Raw genomic sequence first — 21,478 nt, 5'->3', positions numbered from 1 at the left:
TCATCCATGGCGAATAATATAATTTTATGGTATTCGTTATCATATTTTGATATCCTCCGTGACCTACATATGGCCTTCTATGAAACTGATCCTTATGAACTTCTTTGGGTAAGTTACAATGGGTATGTATATTCTAGCCCTAAACCGTAATAATCCATCTACAATTAGCTAATTGTCTTTCTCTGATTGACCAATTGGACTCTAGTTGTAATCATTAACTTACATGATGGGATTTTTCATCATAATGTAATGATTCTTTAGTTATTTCCTTCATGTCTCTCTCACATTTACTAATGGTTACCATTTGTGTGACTTGCATGCTTATACTGAGCGCATTTGCCACTTGATTTTCATTAACCTTAAAACATTTGATTTGAAAATCAAACTTGGTAATAAGCACCATCTACCTAGATTTCTTGGAATTCACTTAAGATTGATTAAAAAAATACTTCATCCTGCTATGATCCTTTATTAAGACGATTTTCCTTCCAAACAAGTAATGACTCAACATTTTTAAGCTGTGCATTATTACTGCAAACTCCAAATTATACATTACATAATTTCTATCACGTTAATCTAATTTATTAGACCTATAACGAATCACATATCCATATTACATGAAAGCTAAATTGAGTCCGTCCTTGCAAGCATCAATGAAAAACATGAAATATTTATTTGGTCCACAATCTTCAAAATTATGGCATGTATGAGAAGGAGATTTTGTTTAAATTAAGATATAATATGATAGAATTTCTTATCATGATAATTACCTGTGACTGATATGTATTCATTTCTTTTTACTTGTTTATTTAAGTCATCAAGCAATTACACATTAGAAAAACATAGAGAACATAATGCAGAAGAGATAAGAGACACCAAAAATTAGGCTCCAACCCAGGGATAAACCCCACAATGGGGAAAATCAAACAAAAATATTTCTCTTATAGAATAAAATCAAAATGACATATCGAAGGCCAAAACGAGGACCATAACTGCCACCAAAACCCAAGTCCAACACTCCTCCAAGTTACCACTAAAGTAAAAGTTAACATAGGTCAAACTAGTCATCTTCTTGGAATTTCACACCTTCTTGAAATCTCACTCCTAAAATTTTGGGTCTACAATAAGCTCTAAAATTTAGCCAAGCAACAAGATGAAAAATTCAACCTTTCCTCACATAAATTCTTTCACATGTACGAGCTCTTCCTCCCCTTCTTATTTTTCCTTTTATGCATTAGTTAGGTGCATATGATATGTATGGTGATGATTATTGAGTGTACTTCAAAGTGATCGAACTATCCTCTCTATATATATATCTATTTAGAAGGTCGAATCAGTGGCTCTTGGAGGCTCGTGCCAACTTGACAATTTTGGTGGACTTTGAATCAAAATAATTTGTTTTTCTTTACAAAATTTGAAATTGGACTTGACTCAGATACATTTTTATTTTGACTCTTTTAACTCTGTAAGCATGAATAACATGCATTAACCAAAAATAAAATAATAATAATGAAATTAGATTACATTATGAAGACCGATAGTAGTTACATTTTCAATGCTCACTCTTAACTAGGGCAGTATTCATAATGACACAATAGGATGCTCTCAAGTTTAAATATTGATATAAGAAAGGATCTAGATTGATAAGCATTAATGATGATTTACATTGTTGTAACTAGCATTGTCAAAACATCAGGGCCTAGGAAAATACACTCTATCTCTCCACTAGATCATAGCATAATGCTGAGAGGAATAAATTTGGCCACCACCACTTCTCAAGGCACATACCCCACCAAAGTAATCACTAGGTATGTCCTCACAACACCATTTCCTAATCCATTATCACAATACTTGACACTAGGAAACACTGGTCCTCAGGACTATTCTTATCTCATATCAATGTACTTAACTTATGGCGATTAGTCTTCGTAATAATACAAATATTCAAATAATATCGGTCCCAGATGCTTATTTAATCTAGTATCCTTCCTATCGATGTCTTTTACTAGGCTTACAACTATTAGTCCTCACCATATTACATGAAACATAGGGAACACAGTGTCCGGCCTCACTTACTCTAAACAAGGGAGGAGATATCCACAAGCCTAATATTGTCTAAAAAATAATCATCTTCTTCCATCAAAAGGAGCTTCATTAATACATAAACAACCTGTTCTTATATGGAGATCTATTGTAGCTTCTTCTCCTCCTATCTACATCACATCATAACAAGCTTCGACGTTCTTGGTTTCAGAAAATATTCATATAAAATTCAATATGTCGTCAATTAGTCTATCACAACATTTTATGGAACAAAACTTATTCTCAACTAATTGTACCAACTGCCACATCTTCTACCATAGAATTCTGCTTCACACTTTTCTAGGAAATCATATCAGCTCCCAATCACCAATAGTATCTCTATCAACATCAGTGTTTTCAACCCAATCAATATGTTCCTCAATTGAACCAATTAGATATCAGTACAACAATACCATAACTCTTTAACTTCTTACTAGGACTACAAGGAAAAGACCCTCTAGCGGAGGTTTTTACGAAAGCCCTATAAAAATAGCCTAAAAGTCCAATTTAGCAGAGTTGAGTGGGAGGATGTTTTAGCGGATGTTTTTTAATGGTGCGTCTATAATACACTAATGAATTGATGCATTACTATAACTAGACACATCATTGCTTAATAGCATATGGTGCACCGTGGCAGAGTTATTTTTTATAAAATAAAAAAATGATGGTGCACCAAGTACATAAGGCACACTGGTGCGTATACTACTTGATAGCACCGGAAAGGGGTTAAATTCAAAAAAATATCGATCGTATAATTCATTTTTCCTAGTCTAGTCTTATACTCTCATGATGCCTCACTTCTAAACTTGAATACAAATTCCCTGGTGCATAAACAATATGGTGCACTGTTGTGGGGCTTTTATTTTAGAAATAATGTTGCGCTTCTTATATTATACGCACCAGTGCCATTGATTAAACTAAAGGCCTAAGTGGTTAATAGAAAATGGTGCACCAATGCTGGCTTATTTTTTATAGAAACAGAAACAATGGTATGCTACATATATAAGGCACACTAATGCATATACTATTCAATAGACTAGATAAGGGCTAAATTAAAAAAAAAAAGTTGTAAAATTCGTTTTCACCATTTCGGTGCTATAATCTCACAAAGCAGCAATGGAAGAGCTATTTATGAAAGCCTAGGTGCGTAAAAAAAGGGAATCATTGCAGGGTTTATAATTTTAAAATGTTGGTGCACTTCTTAAATAATATGCATCGGTGCCATTAATAGAACTATAAAATCAAGTGCTTAATATATAATCGTTCACCGTAGAAGGGTAATTTTTTATAAAAATAAAAAATAACCGTGCTCCGAGTAGAATAGGTGAATCATTCATGTGAAAACTACTTGATAATAGTTGACAAGGATTAAATTTAAAAAAAATACCGATTGTAAAATTCATTTTCACCATTTTGGTGCTATACTGTCATGAAGCGTCAGTGCTATCCCTATTTATGAAAGCCCCGGTGCATAAACAACATGTTTTACATGGAATATTTTTTAATTTAAAAATTATGGCATGTTTCATATAAAATAAGCATCGATGTAGTTATTAGTACTATATGTATGGTGCTTAACACACAATAGTGCACCATGGTAGGGTTATTTTTCATAGAAATGAAAACAATGGTGCACTGAGAAAGTCAGGCAACCTGATGCATATATTAATTGATAGCACCAAACAAAGGTTGAATTTAAAAGAAAATGTCAGTCATAAATTCATTTTCATTATTTCAGTGTTATATTCACATAAAGCACTAATGTTTCACCTTTGTACAAAAGGTCCAGTGCATAAAAAAAATGGTGCATTGTCGCAAAGTTTCTAATTTGAAAAACATTGGTGTGCTACTCATATAATAAGAACCAATGCCATTAATAGAATTGTTCATCTCAGTTCTTAATTGAAAATGGTGCACCGTTTGAGGTTTATTTTGTTTTAAATAAAAGTAACGATGCACTAAGTAACTTTGGAGCACCCGTTCATATATTGTCGATAGCAATAGACTAGTGTTAAATTTTAAAAAATGTTTGTCGTAAAATTCATTTTCAACATTCGGGTTCTATACTCCTGTGAATCCTGGGTGTTATGACATTTTTCGGATGCCTCAGTACCTATACAACATGGTGCACCATTGCAAGTTTTTTAAATTAAAAATAGTGGTGCACTAGGTGAATTTGGAGAACTGATGTGTATACTACTCGATAGCACTGAAAAAGCGTTAAATTTTAAAAAATGGTGGTTATAAAATTCATTTTCACCATTTTGGTGCTATACTCCCTTGAGGCAATAATGTTAGTCCTATTTTGAAATGCCTCAGTGCATAAATATCATGGTGCACCGCTGCGGGGTTTTTAATTTAAAAGATGGTTGTGCACTTCATATATAACCCACACTGGTGTGTCAGGTACTCAAGTGCACCAGAACAGGGTTAAATAAAAAAAAAATATTATCGACTGTAAAATTCGTTTTTACCATTTACAATGTTATAGAACTCTCAATCATCGGTGCTACTTTTTCCTCTGTGAAGTGACTTGCCATTGATGCTTCCCTTTCCATTCTTCCATCCATTACTCACTGCGTGCCATTCAAATTCTTTGAAACGATGATAAAATATTATTTTTTTCGATTAAGTGGAAACCATACCTCCCTAATGACCAAATGTCCACATAATGTCTATGTTAATTTGCTAGCTTAATTTTTTTTTTTGTAAGCTTGGCTAGGTCCTTTTTCTATTTTTAATAAAACAGGTTGAGTACACATACTGTCAATAGGTGGCCTCAACCTTCCCAGTGGGAAACCAAGTTTGTTGGCCACCTATACATGTTATACACCATCGAAAATTGGTAAATAAGAAGCTTTTCTACCCAGGCTGTATAAACAGAGCTATTTAAAATCCATTTTTTATCTACTGTTCCAGCAAGCATGAAAATATAAGAAAAACCAATCGCTAAAAAACAAAATTGACCTGAGATCATGCTCAATCTAGTCATTCGGTTCATCCTGGTTTGGCTCGACAACTACTGGATCCGTTGCTGATCCAGCATGAGCTGGTGTTCTTGTCGCCAAACTGGGGATTTGTTGCTCAATGTGGTCTAGGCGAAAATCATGTTTACAGAGTTAAAATTGAATAGTCTACAAGTCTCGTTTGTAATCGGGCATGTCCCTGATTATTAAGGCCATACCCATGGATACTTGCTCCATTGCCTTACACATCAGCCTCTTCATGAGCCAATATAAGTGGAGGGTCTGCTTGTACTGTGACATCCGTCCCCTTGTACTACTAGGGTCAGACACCCATTCTCCCCACTTTTCCAGTTCTTCCTCACACTCTTCTTCCTTCACACTCTCCTCCATTTCATCAATTATTTGCCTGATGCCTTCATCTATGTCCCGCCTATAGGCGCGAGCCACTTCTTGCAGTGTCTCGTCCATGGGGCGACGACCCCGTCGTTTGCCAGGGGTACCACTAACCTAGGGTCTCAGACTGTTGTTCATCCTCTCTCTGAATCCCCGAGCATGGCCTTGAGCTGTCCTTGCGATATCATTGCTCTCTTCTATTTGTTCATAGGATGAATAGTAGTGGGTCAGGGTGAAGTCATCTTCTAACCATATTCCCACAAATTCTGTAGTTTTCTATCTATCTCCCCTATTTCGTTTGTGGCTACACTCCCCTATGCCCAAATCTCTCAGAGGGTTATTCCATTCCTTCTCCCTATTCCACCTTTCCTTCTTTTTGCTTGGGTTTCTGGTATCAATCTCTCCATCCCTTCCTATGTATCCCATCTTAGTTTCGTTGTCCCCAGCTTGAGGTTTCATCAGCATGGTGAACCCATGAGTATGACTATCAGACTTCTCTCCCCTCCTCACATGTAGATTGGCTCCATTCCCTTCCCCGACAGTGGTTCCCCCTTGGGTAATCTTCTCCTTCTTTCTGGGATTCTCACCCGAGTCACCCTCCCAGGTTCACTCTCTTCCTTGACTCAAGTTTCCCTCCCCTTTCTGGCCTCCCTGCCTGGTTAATCTTTCCAGACTGTCCGACCTCTCATCCTCCCTGTCCCTCTCTCTATCCCCCTTGATGTCCATGGCTCTAGATTCATCCTGCCACTTCCTATCAATATCTAAGCCAACTCCCTTATCCTGCCTTTGGTCCAAACTACCAGGCTCTTCCTTCTCTCCAGTCCCATACTGATTACGTAATTGAATTTTCTCTCCGAGTCTTTCCTTATCCCCCATACCCCTGGTTCTAACCCCCCTATCATTCTGCAATTGACTATTCTTATTACAGAGTAAAGGCTGGATACATACCCGGTGAATCGCTTCCTGGACTGTGGCTGATTGCTTGGCTTCCTTGTCCCACTCCTTCTTCATATCTCCCTCCTTCTAATCTTCCTTTCTGCCTTACTCCCCCTTTCATACCTCCTTCCACCACCCTGTTGTCCCATCCTTCCTTCATCACCATCCTTCCCTCCTCTCCTCATCTTAACATTCCTTATGCCACTTCTCGCAACCATTCGGCTGTACCTCTCCACGTTCATTCTTTCACTCATGCGAGCTGCGGTGAGTAGTCCTCGCTCCGTCCCTCTTCTGATAGTGCCATTATGGCTCTTTACTTCCTCCATCACCCTGATCGAGGATTCTCGCTAGCTTAATTTTTTGTGGGAGTAGAATTAAAAATTAATTAAAAAAAATTCATTTATTTTTTTAATTTTTATTTTATCTTCTATTTTTTTTATATTTTTTTTTTATAGTTCTTTTGTGCGATGTGTTCAAGAGGTTCAGCTTGCACTATTCATAGTGCACCCTATAAATTTACAAGGTGAACCACAAATCGGTGATCAAAGTTGCCACATCGTATTCTGTTAATATTATGCGGTGCGTTTGGTAAATGGAAACATACTAGGCCATGAATATCAATGCACCCGTAAGTTATGTTCGAGGACACACTGCCGTAACTTTTATTTTTTTTGTGGTGCATCTGGTAAAAGTAACTTCTCTTTGCATTTATTTTTATGAAATTCATCACATAATATTAAAAACTTATAGCTTGATGCAGTCATTAAGCTAAATTTTTTGTTGCAGTGTTTCGACATAAAATTAACGCACCAACATGAAATGTTTTATTGACACACCTCTTGTAGTGGCTACAACCACCCTCTAGAGTTTTGCTTATGCTTCAATTTTGGAGCCTTCCTTATTAATCACAATAACTCATCTTGCACTGATACAGGTATTTGTGCTTTGATTGAGACTTATCTTTTCATTTTGGCTTATGTCTTCTTACTTAGTTGATTTTCTAACGCACAAGTCGATCACCTAACTTTTTCCCACAATAGTTTTGGGCTTGCCCCCAGAAACTGTTCAATCCTGGAGGGAAACCAACCTTGATGATGGGAATTGTGCAGTCCTGAATGCCAGTGAACCTTGAGCTCAGAAAATGCGTAGTCATGAGGAGGCAACCCAAAACTGAGCCCATAAATTGTGCATCCCTCACTAAGCTTAGAAACTACATAATGCACAATGAGTGGAAAGTTCCCCAGTTCCCCATAACTACCTAGTATTTCTTGACAGTGTGCATTGAAAGTTTCCCCCCAGAAAAGAAAGAAAATTGAAGGGAAAAGTTATCTCTAGGAAATAGGAATTTATTTTTAGTATCCCGAAGGAGGAACTTTCGCTATTTTTAAAAACTTTCGCAAAGTGTCGCTTTTTCCTTGATTTTAGGCATGCGGGTCATAAACCCTAATTTTTCGAAATCTATTTAATTGATGCTGATAGAGATCATTTTCACATTCCATCTTGGAGCTCTAGAATTCTGGAGGAGATGAGGGAACCTTCAGTGTGATCATTGTCACTTTTCCGGGTCAGCTTTTCTTTTGTCGTCTTTTGTCGCTTTTTCTATCGCTTTTTGCTGTTTGGCTTCTGTGAGTTTCATTTCACTTATTTGTCTGCACGTTTGTTGATGATTTAACTTGTAGAAGTTTTTTTTCAAGTTATAGATGGCCTTTCCCAAGTGTCGCATTGGTTTTCTTGTTTTTGCACCAATGGTCGTCGTTGCAGCGACTCTCATCACATTCTTAATAAACCTTCTATTTAATCAACTATTGGACTTCATTCACATGCATGCATCTACACCTAGTCAACTCTGCACTCAACTTCACACTATCTCTCAGATATGTTTATTTTTCACACTTCCCATGGGAAAATCTAGGTTTCCCTTGCTCGAATCTCACTTTACATAACTTGCATTGCACAATCTAAATTATAAAGCCACAATCTAGACCTCATGAATTGCACAAAGCACACCCTAGGATAGCTCCAACTACACAGTGTGCAGTTTTAGGATCCAACCTCCTAACTTGGCTAATGAGACTGTGAATGCACAGTGTCTCACAGGCCTTTTCCCAATCTGAAGTAAGCATTTTGTGTTCCATTCATCAAGCTTCCACCTTAGCTGATGGGACTATGGAATGCACAGTTCCCACAGTGTGCTAGTCAATCCCTCATATCTAGTTCCTAATGTGCTTCTTGAGCTTGTCTTGAAGTTCCTTTCCTTTTAAATTTACATTTTATTTCCATGAGTGTCCCCTCTGTCCCACATGATCAATAGTTGTTAAGCATATATCTACCAATCACAATTAACATGGCATCTAAGAATTTTGCATCAAAGCAAACCACCGAGAGGAGTACTAGGAAAGCAGTTGAGTAGACATCCATTGATTTACCAATGTATGCAGATACTGAGCCTTATATTGAGAAGGAAACAACATTGACAGGGGAACATACGAAAGGAACGTTTGAAAAAGGCATTGAGGTTGATTTGCAGGATTGACAGGTCTATCTTAGTATCTGGAAGTCAGGGTTATACAAGGTTGCATGAAAGTACCCCGCCTTCCCATGTGCAGACATCACCATTTGGATTGTCTCAGATACAAATGAAAAAACTATGACATTGTGTAGTGCCAACAAGCAAAATATTTCGACCTTTAGGACAAAAGACTTTTAGTAGATGTATCACTTGCCCGAGCCAGTGAAATGTCAGGACTGATTCTTCTACACCACCCATAGCTATGTGAACATAAGAGACACTATCAAGACTTGGGTGAAAGAGCCATCTAAGTTTAGATAGACACCCACCCATGCGTACAATACAAAGTCCCTCGGGAAGGCTTACCTGTTCTTGCTTATCTTTGCTTGCAGAATATATGGTGAAGACAACATAGAAACATTTCTTGAAGGGTGGGAAGTCTTACTAGACTAGTTGGTGAATGATGGGAATCCATTCCACTGGTCAGATATGTTGGTTCAATAATTGAAGTCCCATGTAGCACAAGATTGGAATTCGTCCAAGGATGAGCAAGAAGGATTCTTTATGTCCCCATACTTACTCCATGCAATCTATGCACAAAATAGTTCCATGGCATTAATTGATCATGGACACCACGGGACTATTTTGAACATATACTGCAAGTTTCTTTCCAACTATAGTTATTCAGGAGTGATGGAACAACTAACTGATCAGTTTATCATCCCACTATACAAGCTTATATTTGAGCAAGATTCACCTTGCATGTCCCAAGGAGTAATGGAGGCGATAGTTAACATTGTAGATTGGTATGCCTCACTAGGTGGCACCTTCATGAGAGTGTTTGGTGGAGAGAAGCCTCCACATGTTTTTCCAAGGTATTCCACTAAGAAAATGATCATGTAAGAAGTATCATACCACCTCGCTACAAGTTTTCCAAAACACTTCATAGGAAGAAGAAAGCGCCATGACCCACTCTTGCTTTACAGATTCGATTATATGAGATTAAGAACCTAAAATATGCAGATGCCAAGGGTAAGGACATAGTGAGATTTGAGTTTGGCATTGAGGACATTAATCTGTATGACCCCCATAGTATTTGCAAGGACCACTATACAATAGTTTACTTTCTGTGGATGAGCAAGGCATTTCATTGGCTAGAGGTGAATCCTTGGAGGTACTACTTCAATTCCTATAGACTCAATGAGCCGGTCATTATAGGAAGGACTTTGAATATTTTTCGTTAGATAGCAGCAACTTTGGAAGCAACAACAACAACATAAGGAGATAATCCAATGCAAGACAAGGGAAAGAGGAAGATTGATGACAATCAAGAGGGAGAGGAAGGCTGCAAAATGAAGGAAAATCCTATTATCACTAGGGAAAATTTTGTAGTGGAATAAAAGAGGGAGCAACAGATGAAGAGAGCATAGTGGAGGAAGAGAAAAAAAAAGAGATCGCAGAGGGTAAACAAGTGAAGTTGGGTTACACTTTTGTGAGAAACACCATGGAAAAATTCATAATCGCACTTTTTCAGCCGATTTTTTTTTGTCCGAATTACTAAAATTAATTTGGTTGAAATATTATTGTTGTTTACATTAACACTAACCATTAAAAGGAATTTTGGCCAAAGGTGGATAAACTGGCAATACATTTTTTCGAGTGAATTGTTAATTCAGTTGAAATAATAATTCAGTCGAAATAATAATTTGACCAAATTAATAATTCGACCGAATTAATTTTTATTTATATCATGGCCTTGATGTTGCAGAAATATTTTTTGCACTGTTAGTTTACCGTTATTGTCCTTTTGTCACTGGAGGAATTTTTTTCACTATCTGTGTGTTGGAGGAATTGATTTTCCGATAGTGTATGTGTTGGCATGGAGGTTATTTAAGATTTTTTGGTTTTTTATTGATTTTTTACTATTGTTTTTAAATTTTTAATGGATTTTTTGCAGGATTGGTTGGTTCCATTAATCATCATCCCTAGAGGAATTCTGCAGTCTCCTCTTTCTCCTGTCAGCATCCTCATCCTCTTCCTCTTGTCAGCCTCCTCCTTGTCTGGACCAGGTATGCAAGAAAAAACTGATATGTTTTTTTACTGGAAATTTTAAGCATAAACAAGATAATTCCAAGAGGTGGCAACCCCCCACATATGACATTGAGTTCCTTTATGATTATTGAATAATGTTTAAGTTTTATTTATTGGTGTAGTATTTGTGATTAACTCTTTTATAGCTCAAAATCTCATATGAAGATCATACCCTGGCCCTAACATCCTGAACTCTTTAGATTTTTCTACACCTCCCTATCTTCAATACGAAATCAAGAATTTTATACAACCAAATTGTACATTGTAGTAGTATAGAAAACCTGTGATAAGCAAGAGTCTACTTCTCCTTTATACCAGAAGATTCTTTTCCATTTGGGGTTTTCTTGTGGCCACCTTTGGGAAAACATTTTGTTGGGGTTGAAAAATCTGATTATAAGTGTAGCAACCCCTCCAAGTAACCAGATAACACCATTCCAAGTGGAAATATGAGGTCTCAAAATTTTTGATGCCCCAATTAACAGAATTGAAGACCATACCAATACTGCCTGCAAAAATCGAAAAATGATAAAATTACATTACATCAAGGCTAGATTTCGAACATAATGAGATTAAGTAGAAAATTTCTACAAAATTTACTATTGTGTTTAATATTGTACATGGTATTAGAACAAGCATAATCAAAATAAAAATCTACTGTAATAAACCCGTGAGAGGTGTTAGCCAACAAAAACTACACAAACTTTACAAGCATAGAAATTTGACCGCAGTTTCATAATATTTACCACAAGGGACTTGATTGGCCGACTCAATGGCTGATACAACTACTCGTTTGAGTTGTACAATATCAAGCTACAAGCCATAAAATTCCATACTTTTTACAATGCGTAAAATACAAATATGTGTACACAATTTTAGGAAAATCAAGAAAATCTAAATTAACCTTAACATCGTGATTTCCTGAAACTGAGAAAGTGAGGTTCCATAAAGTTACATGCAAATTCCACTGTTACGAGTCTCGAGAAATTCTTGAAAATCCATCCATATCAGGACACGTATAGACTTTTTTTCATGACGGTAGAAATGTTGAAACAACTGTTGTTGTTTTGGTTTGATAAACTGTTGTTGTTGTGGTTTTGATAGAGGCAATACCTGGTCCTCAAACACCTAGAAATGTTGCATTGATGAAATAATTGTTCACACATTCCAATACAAACAAGATATAAGGTGTCATCAAGGGCCATACCAATTACAATGGATGATGACTAGCTAACTCTCTAGCAATAGAATTTGGACACCATGGGGATGCAACAACTATTTAATTGCAGAAAATAATATTTCTTCCAAGTTTATTTCATCTCCTCTAGTTTTTGTTGAATCCTCTTTTCCTCCTCGCCTCATTATGGGTTATAAATTGAAACAACTTCCTTGAAAAAATGGAGTGTTATATTTTACCTAGTTGCTCAGTAGTTTCTTTAGCACAAAGAAAGCCACAACAGCTCCAGTCACTTATATATGCTCCCCTTATTCTTCCAAATTATGGATCGTTTCTCTCGGAATAAGGTTATCTTTCTCTCTTCGGTGAAAGAAGAAGGGTAAGGCACTCGATGTTGGCACTCTATGCATTGTTGAAGCATGGTTGCTTCAACAAGTGCTTCAACCAGATTAGAAAAATCAACTACTAGTTCAAAGGCACATCCCTCCTCCGTAGTTTGTTAACTGTTCAAAAGAAATCCTCAACTCCAAATTCCTGGTAGACATATCTATCTAACCTAGAAAAAATGATTATACTTTGGAAATCCTTCAACTCCTGAGATCACAGAATAATTTCGAGCTTCTAATGTTCCTATAATGGTGTCTACTATGGGGCAACCAACTTTCTTATAAGCAAGGACCTATAGTAGCTAAATTTTATTGTCATAGGAGCCTCAACATGCTAGCTCACCAACTAACAAGCTAACAAGATTATTCTCTTCTAAGATTTTTTCTTTTAATGAGAGAAGGTCTTCCTTGCTTGTCTGTCGAGCTACCTAGGACACAGAACTTGACTATCTTCCCTCCTTTTACCAACCACAGAAAGAAGAGCCAAATAATTCTTCGGTTATCGGAAGTAGAAAAATAGTCTACAAGCAAATACAATTTTGGTTTTCACTCGTTGCGATGATCTTCATCATATCCGTGAAGCATAATGAACATTGAGTTCTAGTTCATCCACAAACTAGAGTCTGCAAGAAAATTTTGGTACTAGTGTGTACAAAAGATCTAAGAGCTCAACGCCACATATACCAAATATCTCATAGCTCAACGCCACATGTACCAGACAACTCATAGTTCAATGCTAGAAGAAAATTGAAGAGAATAACATGTAACCAATTTGGGTAGTGGCATGTAGCGGAGAGATCTTAGGATCATGGTGGTGGCAAACTCTTTGGTGGTGTCTAGACTTATTAGCGGCATCAACAATAAAAAATTAATGTTAATACTCTAGAATTACTTGATTAATTAAAATTATGTAAAAAAATTATGATAATATGTTTTAAATCCCTAATTTTTATGCCTCTCTCACTCGAGAAGAGCCCAAATAAGATCTGAAATGTTTTAACTCACTAACAAAAGTGATGTGAAGATTTGACAAGGTGAAGGAAAAATTATTATCAAATTTGATTAAATTTTTAGCTTTGATGCATTGATTTATGTGCAGGCACAGATACCAAACAACCTACTGATTATAATAGTCCATGTTACCTTATGACTGGGACTAATAAAAAGGAAGGCATGAGAGACATCTAATGTATTTATCGTAGAGGAAATAAATTATAATTTTTCTTTGAGAGGGGAATTCATCTTCCATAGGACCTTCCACTACCAAATTTTGGGTCCCTCTTAAATGTTGCTAATCCATCACATATATGTTCAGCCATTGAATTATTTTTGTGATAGGATGAATAAAGTATTGTAGAGGGATTGGTGTATCCATTGTGATTGTGCTCATGACTAATTTTTTTTAATTTCACTTTTAACAAAATATATTTACATAAAATGGTTATGAGTTCTTGAATGCATGGAAGCCACATAGATAATGATGTGTCGATTGCTAGTCATGAATACACATGGAAGCCACGCAGATAATGATGTGTCCATTGGTAGTCATGAATACACACATAAATTATATATTAAAAATGAATCACCTTTGAGGTGTGTGATATTGCACAAAAATAACTATATATGTAGCCATTGAATCACCTTTGAGGTGTGTGATATTGCACAAAAATAACTATATAGGTAGCCATTGAATTCTTTCCACAATAAGATGAGCAGAGTATTGCAGAGGGATTGGTGATCTCGATGACAGGTTTTATCTGAAGAAATCATCTCTAAGGATAGGCGAATATCATAATGGGTTCTAAACATAATATGCATCGAGTATCCTTGCTAGGTGCTTTAGCATTAACTAGAACATGAACCTAAAGCAGTGGCAAGGGAAGCATTCAGTGTTCCTAAGAATGATGTTGCATTCATAAGGCCAACATTGTAGATGGAATCAACCATCGATTCTTATCCATCTCGGTAAGAGTAGGCACTAGGATCTAGGCTCAAACAACTTGTTGGATTAGGTAGCTCATAGGTTTAATCTTTATCAATTGCTTCTTCAAAGACCCTACAAAATTTTCACTTAGCCAGCTAACAACGTAGTATATGCCCAGTAGCTTCAAACAATTTTTATGGAGATTCCCAACTGAACCTGTGAGTAATTATATTTTATTGGGATTTAAACTTTATAAAACGAAAATTCAAAGATAAAATATGATCATCTCACAATCAATTTGCAGACACAATTGCACATAGTATGGGATATCGAACTTGGACACTGCGACTAGCCAAAATTAGATATTAGATGTTTGCTTCTATTGTTCTCTTTATATTTTTCTATCATTGAATTTATACATTATGGCTAGCCAAAATTAGATATTGTGAGTTAGCTCAGTGAATGCTCAGGAGAACTCCGAGAAGTGCCTATCTTGACTATTCTTGAATAAAGAAAAATTTCTTGAGCTTGTTGTGACTCTCCTCGGAGGGATCTAGGAGAACTAAAGCCTTATTGGAAAGTACAATTACAAATAGTATTTCCATTTCAAAATGCATATGATATGATTAGTCACTTGTAATACATTTAACAATAGTGCAATTAGGTTTGCTATAAGCTATAATGCATACAATCTTAAGATATGACAAATCCAGTATACTTGCATATGGAAAGAAAATTGTGATAGATATTAGTGTTTAGGGTTCATTTTAAAGCGTCCAATTTAGGAAAAATTCTTTAGTCCTTTGATGAAGGATTACATGTAAACAATTAGACCATTCAAACAATTTTTGAATCTAATGAATCTTGAGTTAGTATAAGACAAAATTAGCCTCTCGAAAATCAATCACTCCAATAATCACACATTGAAATATTTGTCATTCCAATAATCACAAATAGTGAAATCTCTGGGGGACAAACACATACCCTCAAAAAATACTGAGGACAAATGTCGAGATTAGTTAGCCTTCCTTTGGGTCTTGTTGAAGTTACTAATAGAAACAAGGATTACAATATACAGTTTAAAACTTAACATATTCAAGGCATCATGCCAACACACAACTAGTTATCAAGTTACCATAAAGATACTCTTTAAATAGGTCGTGAAGTAGGTCTAAGTTATTTCCACACCTTTTGATGCAAAAACTTGAGAAACATGTCAAGATAAAAATACACAAATTAATTGTGTTGTATATGTTACAGGTATACAAAAAAAATTTCATAGTAGGAAGAACTTGCAAGAGAATATTAAAATATTTCTTAATGTTGAGACTTAAAATTATTTTCCCCCTAACCTTGTCATGATGTATTTATCGATCCAATATTGGCTTGTAACCTTGGTTATCCACTTGTTTAAAACAAAATCCATAAATAAATAACAAATAGGAATTGCTGTAGTTAAAATTATTGTTACAATGTGAAAGAAAAACACAAAAATAAACTAAAATCTGACCTCCCACCTTTTGTTCCAACATGTTTTTGATCAATATGTACACCCCACTATGCTCCACATGTTGTCACTCTAGTTTTTGAAGCAAAAACTAGGGACCTACATGTAGGACAAGTCCCTTTTCGTAACACCGCATGGGAAAAATTACCAAATTCGATTGAGCTAAGAAAAAGAGTTTGAAAATTTTACATTTTGATATGATTCAACCTATTATATTTCAAATTTGTATTAGTATGAGTAGAATAGTTTGTCAAGTAGTCCTCCATTTCACAGAACAAATACTATTTAAATCTGACCTCCATGGCTGCCGGATAAAAATTTCACTTCACTCACTCATTACATTCTATGATGCAGATGTACTTCGTTTGTTAATTCTCACTTGCCTATAAATGCATCTCTCTATTTCAATTAGTCTTAATTTCATCATACAAAAAAATTCTTTTGTTCTATCTCCATTAGTGTTACACTTCCTAATTCTAATTGGTTGCTTCTCCTCTCATTCATTGATTTTCTTACCTTACTCTTTTTAGGAATTTGCCCCTCCACTTAGTGAAATCTTTGTAACCTTTTAAATCCATATTCTCATATCTGATGCTCTTCTACCTGAGCCTCTCTCTTACCCAACATGCTCTTTAATGAGCCTATCTTCTCTCTTAACAATCTTCCTCTCTTGTAACCCCCCAACTATCAATAAATTCACAATTGAAACACAACCTAATGGGCCTCCACTTGGAAATATGATTATGATTTGGCCTTTTACCCAACCAATATCATGCTACGGTCAAACCAAACCATATTTTTTATTAATTAATTGAAAAAAATTGGTCTTGTTTCCCACCAACAATTATTCATCACCCTAGTGGGAGAACCTTTGTCTTTTTTCTTTCTTTTTTTCTCTTCACATTGTTTCAATAAAATGGATAAATTAAACAATTCGTATATCTAGTTCTCCCTAGAAGTAACTTCTATAAATATCACATTTATATCACATTCAAAAGGTGGGAGAATTGAAAACCTCTTATAGAATATTGTATCAAGTTTGGATTCATAAATCTCTCAGAGAATGTCCAAATTAAACAAGTTCAACCACAAAGAACAAACATTTTGGTTTGAATGAGTAGACTAAGGTAAACATGAGTGTCCAACATAGGGGATGTACTCTACCAATGATTCTTCTGGTGCATCGACAACACATAAAATTCCTCTAGCGAGCCTCCTGAACGAACAATAATAGTAAACTAACAACACATAAAATTCCTCCAATGATCCTCCTTAATAAGCAATAATAGTAAACTAACAACGCATGAAAATGTTGTATAAATTCAGCTGTCATATGTAAACATTGTATAAATTACAAAGGAGAACATAGAAGATCATCCTGAAACTAGGTTAAATCCTTTTAGTATTCCATTATTCAATCAAAATAGATATTTATTTATTATCATTATTCCATCAACTAAGGCATTTGCAATAAATGAATTCAATATTTTATTGAATTTGTTTTTTACAAGGATAATAAAACCCATTAAATGGTTTAAATGTGGACATTATGCATAGATGTTTCCAGTTATCCCAATCCATGGCACACAATGATTACTTATGTGCTATGGAATATTGTGACAAACAAAGTCCTCCAAAAGGAAATGAATGTAACTAGACGAACAATAAACAATGAAGCATATTGTATTGGATTGTTAGAAGGCTTAGAAATAGCTAGGGAGTATGGATCTAAGGGAATTGTAGTTTTAACCAATTCTGAACTTGTGTGCAACCAGATGAAAGGTGTGTACCAAGTTAAAAAAGAGAGGTTAAAACAACTACATGGAGAAACAGAAAATTTTGTTAGACAATTTCAATCATTTAGCATAAGACATTGTGCAAATGTTAATAGGATGTCGAGTGATCTATTGTATGGGGAAATGGCAATACAAATTTGTGTGTGAAAGATGAATTAGTGTTAAGAATCTCTCCATAAAAATTTATTGATGGACATTGTAAGATATCTTCGACATGTGTGTGGTTTTTAGTTATAAATGCGTTGTTTTTAATGACCATGTGTTTTTTTGAATTCTATATCAAGTTTGCTCCCACTTTGTAAGCACAACTTGGTGAACTTGAAATTTTTTAGAAAAAAATGTATTTAATTTTCAAAATATGTGTGCTTCAACATTTTTTTTTATAGTCTTGAGTAAATTTTAAATGAAGATCTTCAGATAGTTACATTAATTTTCTAAATTCTTTCAATTTTTTTATATAGCAATTTTAAGATCTTAAAATGCATGATGTAATTTCAAGGCTTACATCAATTACATGCATGAGGTAACTTCAAGGGTTACATCAATTTTCTGAATTGTTAATCCTTTGAAATAGAAATTTTAAGTTTTTTAAATTCATGAGGTAACTTCAAGGGTTAAAACAATTGTCTGAATTCTTAATCCTTTTAAATCAAAATTTTAAAAACGATTGTAAATGCATGAGGTAAATTTTTAAATATCATGTATCTATATATCTATATATATCCATATCATGGATGATAATTTTCCACATGATTCTTCAAGGTGGGCATCAATCGAGTCTCAGGCACCTACTAGAGTAGGAGGTCATGGATCAAAGAGAACATCAAATGAATTGGGGGAGATCCATCATGATCGTGGTATATATATGTTTATGTGAAAGTTTTTAAATGATATTTGAATATAATCATATGTATGTATACATATGGAATTTTTTTTTTATCAATTTAACTTTAAATTAATTTATAATAAATTTCATTTTTTTAGGGGCACCTCAAACTAGGTCGAAAAGAGTATCTACTCAATCAATGGAGGGCCATCTTTCACACCATCATGCTATATATGTATGTGTGTGTGAATTTACTTAAATCACAAATATTTATAATTGTATGTATGCATACATATATATTGAATTGATTCTCTATATTTTTTAGAAGCTTCCCTCACTATGTTGTGGTATGAGGGTGGTCAACATTCTCCCAGTGGTCAACAAGCTCAATCAACTCATGTGCCTGGGCATGATGGTGCTCAACCATCTCCAACTAGTCATCAATATCAATCAGATCATCATGATCCTCATCATTTTGGTAAATTATGTATGTATGTATGTATATATATATATATATATATATATATATATATATATATATATATATATATATATATATATATATATATATATATATATATATATATATATCTTATGTTCGAGAAAATTTGTAAATGTAAATGAATTTTATGTACATGTCTATATTTCATGTGTATGAATACTTTTGTTCACATGTTTTTATATTTATGTAATTTTATGTATTGATGTAGAGGGTGAAAAATGTTGCTTGAAGTAAATGTAAGCGAAGCCGAGAAATTCAAGATGAAGGCCATACACCAACTACCACTTGTCCATATGATATTCCTCATTAGCTTCCTTGGGAAACAAACTTCCAACAATGTACATTACAAAGGTGCAAAAGTCATTATTTAAAATTGAGGAAAGATCTCAGGGTTTTAGAGCACCCTACAAAGAGTCACAAAAGCTTAGAAATAATTGTGTACTCTCTAAGCTCATTTCTTGATATTTATGAGAAGCTTGGGCCAACCATGAATTGCTTTATAGATATGATGAGGTGTAGAAAGGAAGCAGTAATGGGTCCCGATAAATGTGTTGAGGTTAGTAAAAGGGTTACAAAAGAAAATGCCAAATCTATATTTAATTTAACTAAGGACTGAAAAGAAATATGCTCAAGGTGAAATATTTAAAGAACCTTAATATAGCCAGCCATTTCTATGATAGGTTCCTTGAAGCATATGGAAAGCTTCCATGGAATGATGAGGTTCCAATTTATTTTGCAAAAATATTTTATGCAAAAATATTTTTGGGTATGAACCATGATTATAATGACCTTCCATCTGAATATTATGGTACAAGGAGAGATCGGTTATGTGATCATAAGGGTTCATTATGTGATACTGAATTGTCTCGCCCTCTACAACCTTTGGTACACCAACCTTTTTGTCTGGTAACTTTGTGGTCAGAGATGGATGCCACTTCTTGAATTGGTTGATAAGGAAGGGATGCCATTATAGACAACATCCAAAGTGCATTGACCATAATCAATATCGGTCTAAATTAACAAAGAGCATGAGCTAATGCATGTGCTAATTTTGTCTATAAAATAGATGAGGAAATAGATAATATGAATATTGAGGATCTTAGATCATATTCAAAGGGTTGTCGTAATGGTTGGAAAGACCTAATTGTTCATGAGGAATAGGGCATGAGATTAGTATGTGTTAATGGTTAGGGTGGATATTTTAATGTAATTTGTAATGCATGTGTTAATGTCAATTCACATACATTTTGTTAATTTTTCAGATGTAATTTGACACAAATGTATCATATGTTCGCCATCTGCAATTAACTCATTTTTTGAACGAAAATTTTGATAATATCACGGTCCTAGGTTCAAGTCCCAATGAAGATATTTGGGAGATGTTAGTTTTTTTAAGAGTTCGTGTTGATACAATTATTATTCTACTTTTATTATATTGGTATTTTGAGGACATATTTTTAAAAGAAATAATTATGTATATATACTTAAATGTTAACAAATTTTGATTTCATCTGATGTTTCAACATAGTGCCACCCTCTTCCTCTCTACTAGGAGATGTGTCAAATATTCGATTGTCACAAGTATTGAATATTTCACTTATGTTTTGTTATAAATTGAAGTGCAAGTTTCATTAAAAAATGAGATAGATTTATCTTACAGTTTTAAACTTTTAAAATTTTATGTTTGTGGAGACAATTTCAATTCTCTAGGGATTTTCATGATGGAGTCGAAAATGGGGATAGGATCATCTAAACAATTTGAAAAAGTCATGTAACAATTTTTTTAATATTGCGATTTTATGCACTTTCATGTGCAACTTTAAATTTGTAATACATACATGTACATGTATTGTATAGGGCATCCATGTGGGAGAAAAGTAGGGGGAACATGATGAAGTATTGCATGGAATTTGTAACTTTAATCGGTTACATGGATTGAATCGTTTAGACAATTTGAAAAATTTGATACTTGATTTTTTAATATTGATCTAGTTTACGCATTTTCATGTGCAATTTCAAAGTTTTTGTATATATACATGCACATGTATTGTACAGTTTATACAGGAGGGAGCAATGCATGATGAACACCATAAGGGCACAATGGGGGGGGAACAACCTGAGTTATTGCATGGAATTTGAAACTTTTTATAATTTTGTTTTGATGATTACATTCTCATTTAATTTTAAAACATTAAAATTTAATTTTAAAGTACATAATCTTATGTATATATGCAATTACACATGTTGTGCAGGGAACCCATGATTTAGATGAGAGCATGAGGAGGTTGATAGATCATATATTTCAACTATATTCTTTAAATTGATGCAAATTTTTATTTGACAATCTTTTTATGTTATATTTACTTTTATCATGATATAAATTTTG

The sequence above is a fragment of the Pinus tabuliformis genome, chromosome 3_2 (assembly GCF_031772625.1).
Source record: "Pinus tabuliformis cultivar Carrire ecotype Pingquan chromosome 3_2, CPIR1, whole genome shotgun sequence".
NCBI classification, from domain to species: domain Eukaryota; kingdom Viridiplantae; phylum Streptophyta; class Pinopsida; order Pinales; family Pinaceae; genus Pinus; species Pinus tabuliformis.
Note: the sequence above shows the minus strand (reverse complement) of the source record.